Source organism: Macaca nemestrina, chromosome 5 (genome assembly GCF_043159975.1).
Source record: "Macaca nemestrina isolate mMacNem1 chromosome 5, mMacNem.hap1, whole genome shotgun sequence".
Lineage (NCBI taxonomy): Eukaryota > Metazoa > Chordata > Mammalia > Primates > Cercopithecidae > Macaca > Macaca nemestrina.
The window spans coordinates 76,514,472-76,529,790 of record NC_092129.1 but is presented as its reverse complement, the minus strand read 5'-3'; the positions used below and the strand labels follow the sequence as shown (position 1 = coordinate 76,529,790).

The window sequence follows — 15,319 nt, the reverse complement described above, 5'->3', positions numbered from 1 at the left end:
TAAGTGCCGCAGGCAGATCCCGGGGTGCAGACCGCAGACTGCAGCACCGTTTCTTCCACAGCGTCTGCAGAGAAGTGTTTTCATGCACACGGGAGCTCAGAGAGTGAGCAGCCACCATCTCAGTGACGTGTCTTTTGAAGATTTTTTGGAAGCTGCTTCTAGACCACAGTGCAGCCTCACTAACAATAAAAGGAAAAATTCCCTGGAGTGCCAGGAATGCTACTGCCATTCCCGTGAACTGTGTCACCTGTCGCCCCCGTGTCCTAACTGAAAAGCTCCCCGTTCACACTCAACAGAATCAGTAACAATTTAAACTACTTTATGGTGAGCATGATTTGTTTCTAATCCCTCTTTTTTTTTTCTTGAGACAGTCTTTCTCTGTCTCCCAGGAGTGCAGTGGCACAATCTCAGCTCACTGCAACCTCTATCTCCCAGGTTCAAGCAATTCTCCTGCCTCAGCCTCTGGAGTAGCTGGGATTACAGGCATGTGCAACCATGCCCAGCTAATTTTTGTATTTTTTAGTAGAGAAGGGGTTTTTGCCATGTTGGTCAGGCTGGTCTCGAACTCCTGGCCTCAAGCAATCCACCCTCCTTGGCCTCCCAAATTCCTGGGATTACAGGCATGAGCCACCTTGCCCGACCTCTAATCCTTATCTCTGGGGTTTAGTATAAACACGCACTGGAAAAAGAGATCTCAGCCTTCAGACACCCCCTAAACCCACCTGAGCCTGCTTCTCTGCAAACACCCTTGACATCTCCATTAAGAGCCCGGGGGACCTCTGCTTGTAGGCTGGGTTGCATTTGCTACAAAGCCCCTGATTTTCACAGCCACATAAGCTATTTCTCTCTCAAGGCATTGCTTTTGTGTAGAAATTTATCATATTTTTTCCTCAATCCAGAAGTAAATCATATTTTTTTTCTGAAAACTTGAAGAAAATCCTTTAAGCTGTTTGGACTTATCCGAGCATGTAAAAAGGGTATTTCAACCCATAGTTCAGCTGCTTAGAATGTTCTCAAATAGCTCAAATAATCTGAATTTAAAACTTTGAATTGGGCCTCTTTATATAGCATCTTAAAAAGGTGCCATTGACGAAGAAAAATATGGCCATGAAATAAAGGATATGGGGAGAAAGTGATCCTGCTGGTTACAGTAATAGATTGAGACTCATAAATCTTGGTTTCTATTCTTGGCTTTGGAAAGAATTTATGTGCTCACTGCATTTGGCACATGGCGGCAACAGGGAGATAGACTGAAGGACTTGGTATGAAGGAAATAACATCTTCCTGTACACGTTCAATTGTGAAATCCACACACAAGGCACTGGAGACAATGCATACAAAGCCACCTTAAAGAAACACAACAATTTGCAAGTCAGATGGGGCCAGCCAGGACTGCCCTGGAGGGTCTCAGAGCAACTGCCAGGAGCTCATATCTGAGCAGGGGGAAGGAGAGGAGGGAAAGGGGTGGGAACTGAGGAGAAGTGGGGTGGGTGGGATGGGTGTGGGGTGGCCTGAAGCCTTCTGCTTCAGGGGAAACAGTAAAGTGTCCCTGGCTGACTGGGGATCCAAAGCTCTGCTCTGCCAGTTCTGAGCTGTGCGATCTTGAGTTAGTTACCTAACGTTGTGTCTCAGTCCGTTAAAGCCCCTATAACAAAGGGTGCAGCTTGGCTGAGTACTGGTGATGGCTGTCCAAGTTGCAGGTGGCAGTCCTCTCCTTGTGTCCTTTATAAAGGCACTAATCCCATTCATGAAGTCCCCACCCTCATGACCTAATCTCCTCCCAAAGCTCTCACCTCCTAACGCCATGACACTGGGGAAGAGGATCTCAACACATGAATTTGGAGGAGGACACAAACATTTAGTCTATAACACCTCAGTGAGCCATAATAGCTTCATTTGGGAAAGTGGAGACAACAGTTCTTAACTCATGGAATTAAAGGAGGATAAAATGTGTATACCTCACTTAGCAGTTAGGAAGAGGTGGTGAGGACTGTGCTGGTAGGGGTGGCAGTGATACTGGTGAGGGGATTGCCATTGTGGTACTGGTGGAAGTGGTTATAGTGGCGGTGGTGGTGAGCCTATCATCAATGCAGAGATGGCCAGGTCCAGGCTGGCAGAGCCTGTTGCCATGATCAATGCCCATGAGCCAAAGAAACCAGGAACACATAGTTGAATAAAGTTGGGTTTCTGGGTACTTGTTGCCACAGGGGAAACTGCACACCACAGGGAAGCTTGGGGTGTCTCAGTAAGAGGGTGGTGGGTGACCTTGTTATAGGAGTTGAGCTAATGTTAGGTGACTTGGGGAGCATTTGCTCTGGATTGAGTATGATTGGATATCGCTAGTTTTTATCCAGGACGAGAAGGGATAGAGCGAGCTAAGGCTGTCATTGGTAAGGAAGTTGCCATCATTGACATTGGATGAGAGGGAGGCACATGTGCTTGTTTTTGTGGTTTGAATGGCATGCTGTGTGTGTCTGTGTTTAAACGTGATTACCTTGTTTGAACAAGTGGCCTTGTTTTTGTCTCCCCCATCCAGTCACAGATTTGCTTTGTTTAATGTTGGTGTCCAGGAAAATTGTGTTTGTTCAACAAAAGACCATCATGGTGGAGTGGTGGGCACCAGGCTGGCTCCCAGCTGACAGCTGGCAGGGTCTGCCTGTTTGTTCCTCACCCTCTCACCCCAGAATCCCTGCTGCAGTTCATTGCTCACCAAGAACCTCTTGGATTAGAATGGGGTTTCCCACGTGTGGGGCCTGCAGGAGACAATTGTGGTCAAAGGGATCTGAGTATCCCAGACCCCTGTGGTGATAGTAGTGTGGAACCATATGAAATTGCCACTTTTATAGGGCAGAAGCATTCAAATATTGGCAATTTCCCACAGTAGAGCCGAAATATTTATCACCATGAGTTAATACATTGTTATCCTGCAGCCCACCATAACAGTTTCCTGTGGGCCTCCTGCGAGAGGAAGCCCTCGGTCTCTGGGTGAGAACAATTTGGGGTTTCTGATCCTCTAAGGCAGAGAGGTGAACTTTAAACCACACTCAAAATTATCAAGGTAATGTGAGACCCTCCAGAAAATACCAGGATTTTCCCCCATGGCACCCTCTTGCATTTATCAGAGGGAACCTGGCTCCGCATCCACTTCTGTCTGTCGGTAAGTCAGTTAGCACAAGTTCGTAAGTCTTGTGAAATGACTTACGAACTTCTTTGCCCGGGCTCAGGCACTGCCCATCTCTACCCCAGGTGGAAGGGATGGGCACATGAAGGGAAACAAATGAGACAACTCGAGACACAAGGACCTGGGGCCAGGGTTGAGAATAAATGTTTAACTGGAAAGCGGCTGGGGTGTGGACAAGGAAGTCATCCTGGGGCAGCATGGGTGAGCTGGGTGCAAGCCTCACGCCCGGCATCACAGCTTCCTGTCGCTCGTCCCAAGGTCCATTACACACACACACACACACACCGGGAGCGCAGTGATACGATCTCGGCTCACTGCAACCTCTGCCTCCCGGGATCAAGCGATTCTCCCGCCTCAGCCTCCCAAGTAGCTGGGATTACAGGCGCGTGCTACAGCGCCCAGATAATGTTTGTATTTTTAGTAGAGATGGGGTTTCACCGTGTTGCCCAGGCCCAATTTTCACCTCAGTAAAATTCTGGGGGCACCTGCAGCTTTAAGTGATCCTGTTGCTTGGCACGAGTTGCCGAGTGCCTGAGTAAGTTAACAAATTCAGGCGAACAAAACCACCTGCGCTTTGAATGGTGCTATTATTATACAGGAGTGTTTGCTGAGGCCAAGAGAAGGAAGCTTGGAGTCTTTCCAAGGCTCTGTCAGGCTGGGCTGCCCCCACTGGTTTGGGCACTTCTGGCCAGAACCAGTCATCCCCAGAAATGTAGATCACAGCTGCTGGACTCTAGGGGAGCCCAGGTTTGGGGAAGAGAAGTATATTGGTTTCTGTGGCTGCTGTTACCAATGACCACAGCCTTGGTGGCTTAAAACAACAGATGTTCATTCTCTCGTGGCTTGGAGGCCAGAAGCCCTAAACCAAGTGGCCACTGGCAGTGTCTGGCATTCCTTGGCTTGCAGCCACCTCACTCCAGGCTCTGCCTCAGACTCCACATGGCCTCCTCCTCTCCTGTTTTTCCCTTCTACCTGTCTCAAATCTCCCTTTGCCTCTGTCTTAAAGGACGCTTGCCACTGGATTTAGGGCCCACGCAGGTAACCCAGGATGATCTCCTCATGTCAGGATCCTTAATTATATCTGCAAAGACCCCTTTTTCAAATAAGGTCATATTCACAGGTTCTAGGGACTAGGATGCACACATATCTTTGGGGGCCACCATTCAACACCCCACAGGCAGTGCAGGGCAGCAGCCGGCTTTGCCCACAGTGCTCCTCCTGAGCGCGCTTCATTAATGGGCTGGTGCTTGGGCAACACGACAGCGTTTTCCAAGGGCAGGTGTCCTTTTCTCCATCCCACCTTGGAAGCCTTCCAGAAGTGGCCAGGCCCCTGTGGGACTGTCCCCACTGCAGCGTCTACCTCCATAAACACTTCCCGGGATCCCCCTTGGAGACCTGGCTGCCTGGCTCCCCTCCCTCCACCCTCTTCCTCAGCAATTACCCCAAGCTGGCCGGCTGCAAGGTGCTGGGGATCCCCTGGAGTAGGGGGCTGGAGCCCAGTTCAGCCAGACCTTCCCCTCCTCCCTCCCCAGGGCTGGGTCATCCGCCCCTGCACCCTGGAGTGCAGCTCCCACGTGGGGACACCCTCACAGCCCATCAGCCCTCCCCCAAAACACACACTCACTCACGCTGGCTGCTCATCCCCTGGAATGGCTCCTAATCCCCTCGGCAGTGACTAAGCACCTTCCAGTCACTGCTCCAGCCATTAATTTAAGCGCGGGCGCGGCCTGGCTGTGCCGTTCTCCTGGAGCGCCAAGACTGTCCGTGCAGCCATTGATTTAGGAGACAATATCACTTGCTTCCAAGTTTATGAGGCAATAAACAGCCCCGGCATATTGATGAATGCCGAGGTGTTTGCTCAGCACATTTGCTGTGCGCATTTATTAAGAGGGCTGTGCTTTAAAGCAAATGAAACTGCAACTATTTTCATTTCCTCCGGTAGGGCCGGCCCCTGGCCCAGCGGTTGTCCTAATCTATTTGATCCTGGATCCCTCTTCTCTGGGTACTGGGCTGCAACCCTGTGACCAGCGGAGACGCACACCTGGTCGCTGCAAACACCCCTGTTTGCTTAGGCCTTGGGGAACCTCAAAGGGCCCCAGACACAGGGCTGGGAGGGTCTGGAATAAGAGGGGCAATGAAGAGGCTGCATTTCCAGGGCCCCGCCCTCGAGGCCTCGCCTCCTCCTCCTCTCTGGAGAGAAGCAAGCTTAATAAAAATAGAAACCGCCAGCCACCAGCATCTCCTCCCCTCAGGCAGCATCACACACCAAATAAAACTCCTTTTAATCTTAAGAAGCTGGGACGCCTACAAGGCTGGGCTGCTAGTCCATAAAGATGAATCTTAGAGCATTTACTAGTTGGAATGCCCTGTGAATCGAAACTGGTTTATTTATAAAATATTAGGACGGCTCGGAGGAGGTGGCGAGCCGGCGGGAGCGACCAGAGGAGATTGATTGCGAACTTTGTGCCAACCGAGCAGTTCCCTGCGAGCCGAACAGAGAACAACACTTGAAAAATGTATCAGATTAGCCCCAACACAAAGCTGATTTATAGCCGCAGTAATCCGCATCTTGCCGTCCATTTCGGTAATAGAGAGAGATTAGGATGGTGGTGGGGCTTTGTTGGGTTTCTCCAGCTCAATCCTCTTCCAGCCCCCAACCCCACAATGAATCTTGCAGTAAAATCAGGGGTTAGCAGTTTCACTAGACATTCAGATGTGGAGGGTGTTGAGTTTTGAAGCATTTTTGAGTTTGGCATGAAAACTGACTGGATGAGGAATTTGTTTTTAAAAATCTAATAATATTGATTGCTTAAAATCACAAAGAGTCTCCTGGGGAGATGGAGGAGGCAAGTTCCCCAGTAGACCCCAGGCTGTGTTTAAAAGAGGTGTTGGAGCTGAGTGGCTCCCCTCCAGAGGCACCCACGTTGCAGCCCACCTTGAGCATAACCCCAGCCCATGCACACAGCATTTCAGGCCACCTGAGTCGGGAAGGACAAGGATAGAGCCTACTTTGAGACAACGACATTCACCCCCACCTGTCACTGGCTACTTGTCTATTCGATAGGCATTTGAAGGTATGTACAAAGCACCATTCTAGGTCCCTGGGAGATGCAGAATGTGGGGGTGCCCTCCTACTGCTGCTAATTGCCATGTGGGACATTTGAGGAAGATCAGGGGCACTGCCCTCCAGAGCCTTACCATCCCCGCTGGAACTGGGCACAGGAGCCAGATAGATCAATAAATATGGAACACGCACCAAACCAAAGAAATGACAACTGGCATCATGTCAATCAAGGGCAAAGGAGAGAGACCGAGAACTCCTGGGGATGGGATGAGATGTGATCGAGGAAACTGCTCTTTCTGTGCAAAGGGCTCCTGGGAAGAGCGGGAGATGGGAAGATGCGTGACTGGACCTGGCCTCTCCACAGGACCTGCCTGCTGATATGTTCTGCTTCTCTGGAAGAACCATGACCCCTAAAAGCTGTCTTTGAAGCCTTTCTTCAAGGCAAATCTCATTCCCAAGCTTATTGTTCTAAGAAATAGTTTAGAGAGTCGTCTTTTCTCCCATTGCTCATACATGCACAAGACTGTTCAGGACTCCCTGCCAAAGTCTGATTTGCCTGAGCACGGCAGGAGATCTGCCCTCTGCCCATCCGCCTCATCAACAGATGAATCCCTCAGGCCTGGGAGGAGGGGCTGCTCTTAGGCTGGAGGGTGGGTAATCCCACCACCCGGAAAGACTACCAGCTGCCATAGCTCTGGGCGTGAGCACTGGTTCCTGCCCTATAGAGCTGACCACGGAAGAGGGGTGGGGACAGCTGCCCTTGGGGGTGACTAACAGGATGGGGTGATGAGACATGCTGTGCACCAAAACACCCGGTGCAGACAGGAGGTATAGACATCAGGAGATTCTGGTGATAACACTGGGACCCAATTGCTCAAAGAGAGATGTGGGGTGACCACTGTCACCACCATCACTAACATCACCCTCATCCCCACCGTTACCACCAGCACTAACACCACCCTCATCCCCACCATCACCACCATTATCACCATCACCCTCATCCCCACCATCACCACCATCACTAACATCACCCTCATCCCCACCGTCACCACCAGCACTAACATCACCCTCATCCCCACCGTCACCACTGTCATTATCACCATCACCCTCATCCTCACCACCACCATCACCACCAGCACTAACATCACCCTCATCCCCACCACCACCACCAGCACTAACATCACCTTCATCCCCACCGTCACCACCAGCACTAACATCACCCTCATCCCCACCGTCACCACCAGCACTAACATCACCCTCATCCCCACTGTCACCACCATCACCATCACCCTCATCCCCACTGTCACCACCATCACCATCACCCTCATCCCCACCATCACCACCATCACTAACATCACCCTCATCCCCACCGTCACCACCAGCACTAACATCACCCTCATCCCCACTGTCACCACCATCACCATCACCCTCATCCCCACCATCACCACCATCACTAACATCACCCTCATCCCCACCATCACCACCAGCACTAACATCACCTTCATCCCCACCGTCACCACCAGCACTAACATCACCCTCATCCCCACCGTCACCACCAGCACTAACATCACCCTCATCCCCACCATCACCACCAGCACTAACATCACCCTCATCCCCACCGTCACTACCATCATCACCATCACCCTCATCCCCACCATCACCACCAGCACTAACACCACCGTCATCCCCACTGTCACCACCAGTACTAACATCACCCTCAAACCCACCGTCACCACCATCATCACCATCACCCTCATCCCCACCATCACCACCATCACTAACACCATCCTCATCCCCACCGTCACCACCAGCACTAACATCACCCTCATCCCCACCGTCATCACCAGCACTAACACCACCCTCATCCTCACCATCACCACCAGCACTAACACCACCCTCATCCCCACTGTCACAACCAGCACTAACACCACCCTCATCCCCACCATCACCACCATCATCATTATCACCACCACCCTCATCCTCACCATCACCACCATCACCACCATCACTAACATCACCATCATCCCCACTGTCACCACCAGTACTAACATCACCCTCATCCCCACCGTCACCACCATCACTAACATCACCCTCATCCCCACCGTCACCACCATCACTAACATCACCCTCATCCCCACCATCACAACCAGCACTAACACCACCCTCATCCCCACCATCACCACCAGCACTACCACCACCCTCATCCCCACCATCACCACCATCATCATTATTACCATCACCCTCATCCTCACCACCACCACTAACATCACCCTCTTCCCCACTGTCACTACCAGCACTAACACCACCCTCATCCCCACCGTCACCACCATCATCGTTATCACCATCACCCTCATCCTCACCACCACCACCATCATTGTCACCATCACCCTCATCCTCAACAGCACCATCACCACCAGCACTAACGTCACCCTCATCCTCACCACCATCACCACCATCATCACCATCATCACCACCATCACCACCATCACCCCCATCACCCTCATCATTCCCACCATCCTCACCACCACCATCGCCATTACAATCACCATCACCACCACCAGCCACTATCCTCACCATCACCACTGTTATACTCTCTATCACCACCATCTCAAAGGTGCCTGTGGGGTGGGCCCTTTCCTAAGAGCTTCGTATATATCTAGAACAATCCTCACAATAATCCAGTGCCAGAGGGGCCACGATGATACCATTTTATAGATGAGGGTACTGAGGATTAGCGAGGTAACCCTGATAGTAAGTAGCAGAGCAGGAATTCAGGCACACGCGGCCTGACCCTGCGTGAGTATTCACAATACAGTAAGTTCCCCTTATTGCTGGGGGATATTTTCCAAGACCCCCAGGGGATGCCTGAAGCCTTGGATAGTACCAAACCGTATATATACTATGTTTTTTCTTATACATACATACATACATACCTATGACAAAGTTTAATTTGTAAACTAGGCACACTAAGAGATGACCAACAATAAAATAGAACATTTATAACAACATATTGTAATAAAAGTGATGTGAATGTGGTCTCCCTCTCTTAAAATATATTACACTGTGGTCACCTATTTTCAGACCACGGTTGACTACTGGTTACTGAAACTATGGAAAGTGAAGCTGTGGATAAATCAGGACTGCTGTACCAAACTGCCCCCTCCTAGGCTCCGAGCCTCTGTTTGCTGCTGTTTTCTTGAATGTTTGACCTGGTGAGATTGATCTTTTGATCAGTTGCTGCTGGTCACGGGCCAGCTGCAGGTGTTGTGAGTGGAGATGTTATTGTACCTCCATGAGCTGTTTGTATCACTCATTCCCCCATTCACCGCTGATCTGAGCCGGGAGGGTATGAAGAGAGGAGGCACGCCCTCCCTAGAGGAGTTCATCCTTTTGACCTTCAGGGGTCAGATGTGGCCACATGGCTGTCCTCACCTGAGAGGATCACACAGGGCCCAGACCAGCGTGTGCCCCCTATGCTGTGAGAGAGCAGGGGCCGGGTGGCAGGCAGCCCTGCATCCTCATCTGCTGCCTCCCTTCCCCCACCCACTATCGATCTGAATGTTGCACGTACACACACACACACACAGCCTACCTACACAAGACAAAACCCCAATTCATTTTGCCAAAGACATTTTCCCTTAGATTTAAAACCCTGTGTAATTTAAGAGATATGTAATTCATGTGTCTGCATTTAAACCATCAAAGTGCTTTTAAAAGAGCTATTTGAAATCTTTGGAGCTTTATGAACCTTTAAAGTTCTTTCTTTGAAACATGGGAATCACACACTGCCAAGGATAAAGATAGTCAAATACCAAAGGGCTAGGGGTGGGCTTGAGACTCGAAATCCGTGACATTTCACTGACAAAACTGAATTTCTCCTCTTTAACATCCACTTCCAATTAGGACAGCAGGCTGCCTGGCATTCTCCATCTCTGCGTGCCCAGGGTGGCGGCGGGGCAGCACCGGGCACCCGGGCCCGTCCGCAGGGGCACCTTCCTCCTCGCACCAAAAGGCCCAGGAGCAGGCCCGAGTCTGCGACTCGGGTGCTGCCACGTGCCGAGGCCGGGACTGGTTAAATGCGGGTGCCTGGGCCCCTCGCCAGGGTGGGCTACCTCCGCGGGCCTGGAGGGCCCCGGGCTGCGGGGACCACGAGTCCCCGCGACCCTGACCCTGGGGATGCCCGAGCGCACAAGCGTGGGTACCTGGCAAGGGATGGCTCGGGCGCTGCCCGGCTCATGCCCGCCGTCCCCCGCTGTGTCCCTGGCCCCGGGTCCCACGGAAGGAAGGTGAGGGGTGTGGGCGCCCCGGATCCACCTCGACGGAGCGGTTCCCACGGTCCCCGCAGGGCCCTAGCTCGGGCCGTCCTCGCCGAACCCGGGAGGCAGTCGGTGTGCGAGCCCGCTGCTACCCCGCTGCTCCCCGGGACCTGACAAGCGCTGTTGAAGGCGGCCGAACCGCCGCACTTCCCGGGTCAGGGCCGGCGTGGGCCCGGGAGGCTGCGTGACGAGGCCGAGCCCCTCCACCCGCCTCGATCCGCAGGTCATCAGGGCGCCGTGGACGCACGGTCCCCGCAGCGCTCCGCCTGGGTGGAGCCGCCAGGGCGGGGGATGTCCCCTGCGGAGCCCGCGTCGGAGCTGTCGGGTCCCTGCCCCCAGCTCCGCCGGCGCCTACGGGGTCCGAGGCCGAACGACCCAGGCTTGCAGGAGGGCTCTGGAGTGGGGCCACCACCTGAGCCAGCCGTCCCCGCCAGCCCTGCCCCGCGGATGCCACTTCTCCCGGCCCAGGAAGGGCAGTCCCCAGGCGAAGCCAAGCGCAGCCCCCGGGGGCTCCGAGAGCTGGGCGTGTGAAGTCGGGCACCCATCTCCTCTCCGCTCTCCGCTCCCCTCAGTTCCTGGGCAGCGCCCCCTCCTCTGTGTGCTCCCCTGGAAGGCGGGGTTTTACTCCCTCTTCTGCCCTCCCCACTGCTTGGGACCAGCTGCGACTCCCCTCACCCCTGAACACCTCCCAAGGCAGCCACCACGGAGGAGTGAGGATTGTCTGAGGAATCTGACTCTGAGTGTCACTGCGGCCGCAAGCAGAGCGGGGCAGCAGCCCGGGGCCTCTGGGCAGAGTCCCTTCGGCGGGGAATTGAAGGCTGGGGTGCGCTGCTCTCTCCGCAGCTGCCTGCCCCGCACAGGTCTGTACCCCACAGCGCCCCTCCTGGGCTCCACCAAAAGCCATCAGCTCCCAAGTTCTAAGCGCTAAGGAATGCTTTTAGAAATGGTTATATTCGGCCGGGCGCGGTGGTTCATCACGCCTGTAATCCCAGCACTTTGGGAGGCCAAGGCGGGCGGATCATGCGGTCAGGAGATCGAGACCATCCTGGCTAACACGGTGAAACCCTGTCTCTACTAAAAATACAAAAAATTAGCCGGGCGTGGTGGCGGGCGCCTGTAGTCCCAGCTACTTGGGAAGCTGAGGCAGGAGAATGGCGTGAACCCGGGAGGCGGAGCTTTCAGTGAGCCGAGATCGCGCCACTGCACTCCAGCCTGGGCGACAGAGCGAGACTCTGTCTCAAAAAAAAAAGAAAGAAAGAAAGAAAGAAAAGAAATGGTTACATCTGGTCGGGGGTGGTGGCTCACGCCTGTAATCCCCCAACACTTTGGGAGACCGAGGCGAGCGGATCACAAGGTCAGGAGATCGAGACCATCCTGGTGAACATGCTGAAACCCCATCTCTAGTGAAAATACAAAAATTAGCTGGCCATGGTGGCGCATGCCTGTGATCCCAGCTACTTAGGAGGCTGAAGCAGGAGAATCGCTTGAACCAGGGAGTCGGAGGTTTCAGCGAGCCCAGATTGCACCACTGCACTCCAGAGCGAGACTCCATCTCGAAAGAAAGAAAGAAAGAAAGAAAGAAAGAAAGAAAGAAAGAAAGAAAGAAAGAAAGAAAGAAAGAAAGAAAGAAAGAAAGAAAAGGTTATATAATGGTTATATTTGAACATTGGCATAAGATTTAGAGTCCTGAGGCTTGGGTTCCCTTCCAGAGTAGTAAAGCAAGCCCAGGCTGATGCCTCCAGGGAGGGTGCCTGCCCTGCACACTGACTCCATCATCAGCCTGGCCTGCTTTGGTCCCCACCTAATCCCCACCTTGCCTGAGTTTGCCCATCAGGCCCAGTTCTGACCACTAGCAACCTAGGGACTCCCAGGTCACCGCCCCCAAGCCTGAGTTCTCACTGTGTCTTTTTCTGATGACTTTGGCTGTCCTCAATGACAATGTCATTGGCATGAGAAATCCACCCTGTTCAAAGGAGAGTATCTCCTCCCCAACAAACGCTCCCCTTTCCAATTTCCCCACTTATTGCACCACTACAAGTTGCAATACTCCAGTAAGAACACATTTGACTTATTTTGACATCTTTCTCTCTCTTGCTCCTCTCAACACCAAATTCAATCTGCTCCAAATCTTGGAAATTTGAAAAGTCACTCAGATCCACATGGTGTTCAATGAAGGTTAAGCGTTGAAGGTCAAGAGTGAGGTGAAGGGTGTTTCAGGCCAGGAACAGCGTGTGCAAAGGCAGGGGCCAGTGAAAACACCTAATGGTGAGAACCAGCCAATGGTTTGGGGGTCTCTACTGGAGGGCCCCACCACCTGGCCTTTGTTTCGGCAGCTGGGTCTAGTCTTCTAATCTTCCACCACTCAAAACCTCCTCTCTCCTCTGTTCTTAAAAACACCCAGTGGCCAGCTGAGTACGGTGGTTCACGCCTGTAATCCCAGCACTTTGGGTGGCCGAGGCAGGTGAATCACCTGAGGTCAGGAGTTCGAGACCAGCCTGGCCAACATGGTGAAACCCCATCTCCACTAAAAATACAGAAATTAGCCAGGCGTGGTGGCACTCACCTGTAGTCCCAGCTACTCAGGAGGCTGAGGCAGAAGAATGGTTTGAACCTGGGAGGTGGAGGTTGCAGTGAGCTAAGATCGTGCCACTGCACTCCAGCCTGGGCGACAGAGCAAGATTCCATATAAAAAAACAAAAACAAAAAACAAAAAACCACCACCACAACAAAACTAGTAGCCCTTGAGTCCCATGATCTTTTCTGTCCTCATCACTTGTTGGGGTAGCAATGAGCTTTCAGAGTCCATTTCCCCAGGTGTGAGCAGGGCTTCCTGTACACACACCCAAACAAACACTAGTGACCACATGCGATTGTCTTGCTATTTGTAAACAAGCCTCTGTCCATCTCAACCTCTGAAGATTGGGACTAGGTTACTGTCTTTCAGAACAAAGAGGCCCAACCAACCTTTTCTACCTTAGTCTTTTCTCAAAATCTCCAATAGGCAAGCCTCCCCCGAGCCCTCATCTGGACCCATTCCTGAGCCTGGACTCATGGGAGATGTCACTCACGGGGCAGCAGCAGGTGTTACAATCCTTCCGTGTTGCTGAGATGAAAGCTGGGACCAGGGCCAGATGGAGAAGGGAAGCTCTTTGGGCCTGTTCATGGAGAACATTAGCTTCACCAAACCATTAGCAGCCACACGGTGCAGGGGAACGCTGCTGATCACACATGCAAGGCCTCTTGTTGGAGCCAGCCTGGGAAAAGTCGTGGCTGGGTGGTGTCTGCTTACCTGGACATGTGCTCCTGGAAATGGACTCAGCATCAGCAAATGCAGAAGGCCCCATTCGACAACTTAAGATCTAAGAATTCTGTGAGCCTAGAATTCCTTACTCTGTGCCTCTTCATCCAATTAAATACAAAGATTTGGGTAGCAGCCACCAGTCTTCCAACAAATCACCCGGAAATGGGGAGATTTGATCTAGGACCTTGGATCCTCCCATCACCATGGAAACCGGTGTTGCCACTGCATGAAATAAAGCCAGTTGCTGACCAGAACAAAAGGTTGCAGGGGAGACGGGCCCTGGTCAGCTCACCCCTGCCAGGCTGTACCTGTCTTGCCTGGCTTCGTTTCTTCCGTCCCAGCCTGTGAGGGAGAGGGCCACAGTTCTGTAAAGCTTTCTCTGGGTTGTTCCAAGGGATCCCCTCCTCTGCCTTCAGGGTGGGAGGTACAGTAGAAGGAACAAGGGACTCAGATTGGAGCTTGCATCTATCCTTTCATAGCTGTGTCATGCTGGGGAAGTACATGCCCTCTGAGCCTCAGTTTCCTCAGTGAAGATCAGAATAATAATTGACGTACATTGTTTCCTGTTTAAAGGAGAGTGATTTATGAATTATAGAGCCCTGTACAAATGTCAGCTATTGTTCCGATCCTTGACTTTCTTGCAGTCCCCAGGGGCTGGAATAGGAGCCAGTAACTTGTGGAGTAACAAGAATAATGACTAACAATTTTGCAGCTCTTACTACTCTGAGGAATGATACTTCATATCAAGTATTTAATTTCATCCTCACATCAATCCAAGAGCATAGATACTATTGGTGTTTCCATTTCCAGATAAGTACTGAGGTTCCGGGGCTAGCCAGCCAGAGTTCTAGGTGGACCCTCAGTAAACGCAAACCTCCCATCCCTGTTTGGAGAGTGTCCTCCATTCCTAGCTGTGTCCTCACACCAGCAGTCCCTGAAGGGCACCTGCACGGAGCTCAGCGTGTTCCAGAACTTCTCCGTGCCCTTATTCCACATGTTTGGCTCCTCAGGTCCATTTTCCGCCAAGTGTGGAGGCCGATCTGAGTCCCCAAGGGTCAGGTTAAGGAGTTCTGCTCCAGAGCCGAGAAAAAAAGTCCTGTCCCCAATGGTTGAGGAACCTCTCTGGTCAGGTGGCCTGGCATCTGGAGTGTTGTCTGCCATCAACCAGAATTGTCACTGGGGCGGGGGGGGGGCACCTGCCACATTTTAGAAGGTGGGCTTCCAGCATCCTGCCTTGGGCTGGGGCCCCTCCCTAAGTTTGTGTGCACCCCCTCAGTGCCCTGCTTCTACAGAACTGGGGTGAGGGGTCATGGCCAACACTGCACCGACTCCCTGCCCCTCAACTCAGCGTGGAATCAGACTGTCTTTCCACGCAGGGCACTGTCCTTCATGCCTGTCCCCTGGTACCCTCCATGTGTCTCCTGGCCACCATCAGAGATGGTGTTCCAGGATGCCAG

The 15,319-nt window shown here is 52.5% G+C and overlaps 1 long non-coding RNA gene across 1 annotated transcript; it reads right to left on the bottom strand.

Annotated features, from left to right (window-relative positions):
* Nucleotides 1–11,833: 11,833 nt before the first annotated feature.
* On the bottom strand, nucleotides 11,834–14,021 carry LOC139363144 (uncharacterized). Its single transcript, XR_011623059.1, has 3 exons — nucleotides 13,952–14,021; nucleotides 13,630–13,864; nucleotides 11,834–12,820 (listed from the first exon to the last, which is right to left on the bottom strand). It is a non-coding gene; the product is annotated as an uncharacterized lncRNA (long non-coding RNA).
* Nucleotides 14,022–15,319: the final 1,298 nt, after the last annotated feature.